This window comes from Stegastes partitus, unplaced genomic scaffold, assembly GCF_000690725.1.
Source record: "Stegastes partitus isolate 25-593 unplaced genomic scaffold, Stegastes_partitus-1.0.2 Scaffold2278, whole genome shotgun sequence".
Classification (NCBI taxonomy): domain Eukaryota; kingdom Metazoa; phylum Chordata; class Actinopteri; family Pomacentridae; genus Stegastes; species Stegastes partitus.
Window position 1 is genome coordinate 54,154 of NW_007580009.1, and position 6,000 is coordinate 60,153.

Genomic DNA, 6,000 nt, shown 5'->3' on the forward strand with positions numbered 1-6,000 from the left:
GAACAGGTCTGGAGGTAATCAGGCTGGGGCGTGGACAGTGGAATTGAACTCAAAAAATGTGATTAGCCACAGTGAATTCAGGATTTTAACAAGGGGGAATTACTTTTTCATAAAGGGCCAGGTAGGTTTGGATATTTTTTTTCCCCTTAAAACATTAAATCACCATTTAAAAACTGCATTTTCTGTCTACTTTGGTTATCTTTGTCTAATATTTAAATTAGTTTGAAGGTCTCAAACATTTAAGTGGAGGAGATATTCAAAAAAGTAAGAATTCGAGAAGAGGCAAATACTTTTTCATAGCGCTGTATATACAGTTAAAACCAGAAGTTTACATAGTGTATAAAAAGACATAAAACTTTTTTTTTTCTCGCTGTTTGACATTAAATCAGACAAAGCTTTTCCTGTTTTAGGTCAGTTCGGATAACCAAGTCAGAAGTTTCCATACACTAAGATTACTATTCCTTCAAACTATTTGGGAAAACCCAGATGATGATGTCATGGCTTTGGAAGCTTTTGATAGGTTGACTGACAGCTTTGAGTTAACTGGAGACACACCTGTGGATGTATTTTAAGACACACCTCAAACACACTGCTTCCTTTTGTGACAACATGGAAAATCTAAAGAAATCAGCCAAGATATCAGGAAGAGAGTTCTGGACCTTCACAAGTCTGGTTCGTCCTTGGGTACAATTTCCAGATGCCAAAATACATAAGAATGAATATATAGTATAAATATAAAATATAAAAATATCAATATTTTACAGATGTTTGCTGTTATTTTCACAGTTTTTGAATATTACAGTATTCCACTGTTTGGTTTAAAATAAACAAATAAATTCTAAGATTTTCTCAGGGATTTTTTTACTGGAGCTTTTACTTTGGGGCTTTTGTAAAGATATGTTTTGTTTTGTTTTTTTCAAATGATTTAATCTTTCTAAATCTTTCTGAACGTTATCTTTTGAAAATTCTTGTATTGCAGAAAAACAGCATCTTGCAGCCCTAAAACTAACACCTGAGTCTACGTTGTGGCTGTCTTCTTACATATGTGATACTAAACTGAGAAAATCTAACATGTATGTCAAATATACATACAGATATACTGTTTTGTGGTTGTTGTTTTTTTTTACAGTTTCTGACATTTTATAGACCTAAAGGCAATGGGCAGGTTAGTTGTTGGTTACCTAAGAAGTTCTTATGTCACCCATCTGCATCGTCCATGTTGTAACATGAAAGTGTGTCTGAGTTCTGCAGCCTCTGAGTGCTTTTGATGTCCAGCCGGGATGTTTTAATACTCACTGATATAACAGCAGCTTACTTTAATTTAACAGGAAAACCATCTGAGAAGCAAAATGCAGCGTGTCAGGGGACTCATAGGACAAACCTCAGTGACGCTGCAGAAGCTCAGCTTCTATCTGTACTTTCCTTTATGTGTAGAAACCAGCAGATGCAGCGTGGTCGAGCTGAGTGACTGCAGCAGTCACATGAACCGTTTTCAGAAACATTGGTTCCTTTATGAGGAGAGCGCCGTGACCTTTGCCTTCCTCACTTTCATGAGCAGGATAAAAATCATCGGGCAGCGTCTCTCATTTCCTAAATTTGACTTCCGCAATAAAATACGACGTCTGAAAAACAAGCTGGTGTTTGTTTTGTTTGTGTTTGATTCATAGTTGAATAACAAGTCAACGAGTAGTTCCTTCATTTCTGTGATTCTCATTTAACAATGAAGAAGGAGAACGATGACCACACGAAGGCGACTTTATATATTTACAATAAAGATAAAGATAAATACTAGCAACAGCTCAAAATATTCAGTTTGTGGTCACATTAGATAAACAAACATCTATTTTAAAATCAGCCAGTTGTTTAATTAATCCTCTGAACTCTGGGATGTTCTAGTGTTTCCTCTGTTCCTGTCTCATTTGTCCTCAGTGTGGCTCATGTTTCACTGCAATCTTTGGACCGTAAGAGGAAGCTGGAGAACCCGGAGAGAACCCACGCTGCACAGGGAGAACATGCAAACTCCGCACAGAAAGATCCCAGGTGTCCTTACCAGGGCGCGAACCGACGACCTTCTAGCTGTGAGGCAACAGTGCTAACCACCGGGACACCTTGCAGCCCCTCACTACAGATATTAAAGTATTTGTAATTTCTTATCTCCTCTCTGCTCTGTGGAATCCATGCCTGCAGTTCAACTAAAAACAGGACTGTCGGTGGAAACTGAGTCAGACATGACTTCACAGTCGCAATGAGAAGCTCCGAATTTTGATGTTTTTCCAGAATACGGTGAATATGGTGCACTGATGTAAATTATAGTCAAATGTGCTTGTGTCTGACTGATGGAGCAGGGATATTAATAATAATAAACCCTAGAATCATTCAATGGGTGAGAAAGAAGTGTTGTCTCTGAAAGAATTACCTCATTTATCAGCCAGACTCAACGAATTTCCAACACTCTGTCAGTCTTTGAACTACTCATCTGTGCCAGAAAACTGAACCAAACCTGAGCTTAAAGTTGGAAGATTTTATCAAAATCACTGTAAGCCACATGTGACATTTAAAAAAAAATCACTACAAATTAACCATCAGCCCAAACTAGATTCTTTAAAAAATAATAATAATAATAATAATAATAATCTGAGTCCCTTGATGCAGCCATGAAGTCATGAGTGACTCAACCAACAGTCAGGTGACAAAAAATCAGGGAGCTTTTACTTGAATTGCAGGCAGTGTTTCCAGAGAGCAGAGAGGAGACAAGGATGGAAACTAATTAAACATGGAAGTCATTGCCTCTTTTCTGTGAATGGATCAGATTGAGAAGGTCTGGTTTTACTGACCGAGGTGATGACCATCTTGGTGTGACCGGTTGTTCAGCTCAGTGAAGCCACAGAGTGAAAACAGATGAAGTTGTGATGAACTTTGTGTTGGACTGGTTCACGTGTTGGGAGTCTAACAGCTGGTTTACAGTGTGTTTGTGTTTCCCTCAGCGACAGCGGAATTTCCTGCTAAATGCTGCCTTTGATTCAGAGTTAATTGATTCGCCAGAGATGCACTGAATACTCTGTTCTGTCGGTGACATCACGTCATGCTCCAGCCAATCACAACGCCAATATCCACCTCCAAACCTTCATCGGCAGGTTATAAAGTCAAAACGTCCTGTGCTGAAACTTCCAACTGAAGACCTGCACTCACTTTGGATGATGAATTCATTTTTCAGGTCTGTTATTTTGCGCTCTATTTCCTGTTTGGTTTCTTTCTAAATTGAATGTATTTGGATTTGGGGCTGTTTGTGAACAAAAAAAAAGACATTTGAGAAGTTGTGGGGAACGTTTTTGTCTGTTGTTAGTGGACAAATTGAATTTTTGATCAATTCAAAAAAAAAAAAAAAATCTATTCAGGAAAGATTGAAAATTCCAGTTAGGAGAGAAATTAATAATAACAATAATTTGTACCAAGTGCTGCTCAAAGGTAATCTGACCAATTATATTCATTTAAACGTCAAAATGCTTCACAAAAACAGTCGATTAAAAGTTGAAACTTGCATAAATATTTTGTAAAGAGATTTTTAAACAGTGATAGAATTAAAATCTGGTCTCAGCAGGTGTCATTTAAAATCAGCACGTAAATCTGTAATTTATTTCATTTGTGTCTGTTGCTTTAAATCTGCTGCATAAATAACAGAAACTTGATGAACTGATTTAAAAATATAAGATTTTAAATGTCAACCAATTTGGGGGAAACAAAAGCTTAAAAAAATACTTTATAATTGAATTTTACTCCTTTATTTCAACTTTTATATTATTATTATTATTATTATTATTATTATTATTATTATTATTATTATTATATGTTGGGTGTGGCTTCAGTCCTCACTCTTCTTATTTCACAGTTTTTCTACAGTGCAGTTTACCTTTTTTGTTAAAGATATAAAATTTTGTTTAATATCCGAGGAGACGGCTTTCAATTTTTTAAATGCTCATATATTGATTTTCTAGTTTCTTGAGTCATTTGGTCCGTCAGGTTTTAAGTGTCTCAGTTTGGTTTTACATGTTTTTCTCATTTTAGGAGAATTTCAAATTCCTTCATCTCCATTTTGAACCCTATTTTTTAAAAACAGTGCTCTGTGGAAACACCGTCTGCAGTTCACCTGAAAACTCACTTGTCACATCACGGCTTTTCGGTTGTGACTAAACTACCTTACCTTTCAAACCTGTCGGCGCGTTTTGGTGTTTAGACGGTTAAATACCAAGAAGACTGAAGAAATTACCAGCAAATAACTATTATTGGTGACTGTACCGAAGCTATAAAAGAATGAAAGTATGGGACAATTCTTGATTAGTTTGGAGTGAAAAGACTTATACTTGTTCTGTTTAATGATTCATTTTTCAACAGGATTTAAAATTTCTACACTTTGCTGTGTTGATTGTTGGTGAAGGTTGTTGTGGAGCTCTTTGTTTTAACGTCTGTCTGTCCTTGTAACGTCTGTTCTGTATGATCAGTAGACTCATCCTGACTCTATGGTCTTTAAACTGTACATATTTACATCAGTGCAAATTACTTAAACGTAAAGAAAAACTGCAGTGGATGCTTTCTGGTGCTGAAAATAGTTTTTTAAATATTGATTCGTCCAGATACAAAAATTAAAAAAAATAATAATAAATTTTACATCCATTTTTAAAGACCAACTTTCTGGAGCCACAACATCACCCTCATTCGAATAATTTGCTCTTTTTTCTGTATTTTCAAAGGTCAGTTAATTAGTTTGGATCTGTTTGCTCAGTGGTTAGCACCGTCACCTCACAGCAAGAAGATCCCCGGTTTGCATCCTGGTTAGGATGCTTGGGATCCTTCTGCGTGGAGTTTGCATGTTCTGCAGTGTGGGTTCTCTCCGGGTTCTCTAGCTTCCTCCCACACAATCCAAAAACATGTTGAGGTTAATTGGTGATTCTAAATTGTCCGTAGGTGTGAATGTGAGTGTGCTTGGTTGTCTGTCTCTAAGTGTAGCCCTGTGATAGACTGGTGACCTGTCCAGGGTGCCCCCTGCCTTCACCCTGAGTCAGCTGGGACAGACTCCAGCCCCCCGCGACCCTAGTGAGGTTTAAGTGGTGTATAGATAATGGGTGGATGGATCTGCTGGAAACTATTCTGTATATGTCCTCTCCAAAGCTCATGTGTATTGTAGTTGTATTTCTGGATATCTTAAATCTTTAAAATGGATTCACAGGTTTTATTTGATAAGTGAAAATACAATAATTCCCTGATGTGAAGTCATACATTGTCAAAAATCAGCAAAAATATTCTGCAGAACTCAGTTTTGTGGCATAATAACAAACAAATAAACTCAAAACTAAATTTAAGACTGTGCAGCAACAAAACAAATGCTTAATTCTGTCTAAACTGATCCAAACTGACCCATAGATTTGCAGCAAAATTGAAAATCTTGTTCTCAAAATAGGTACACAAGCTCCAACACATAATCACAACACACAAAAAGTAAAATAAAATATAACGTGGAGAATATGAGGAAAATAATGTGCATACTACAGTGTTACACACATTTTATATTGAATCTACTTTGTTGAGACTATCAAAAGAAAACGTGTCTCCAAACTTATGACTACTGCTGTAAATGTAACTTTCTCAGAATTAAAAGTTTATCTTTAATTAAGTGTGACAGCAGAACATTTATCTTCTGTGGGATGTTCCCTCGTGATGTTTCTGCTTAATTTAAGTGAATGTTTGAGGTGTCTTCTGCCTCTAAAGAGAGGGTTGATTGAGTTAAGCTTAAATGTGATTAAAGCAGATGATGTTGAGTCTTCACGGTGTTTCTGTGTTGGTCGGAGCTGCTGAGAGCTCAGATTAGAAGCTGATTTTCACGCTGGTTGCCGCTGAACAGGCAGCAGCTTTGTGGAGGATCAGCAGCTGACTTCCTCATGCTGCAGAGAAGGTTCAGGTCATGATGGTCTGCTCTGTTCATTCCTCTGCAGGTTTGGAGAAGCAGAA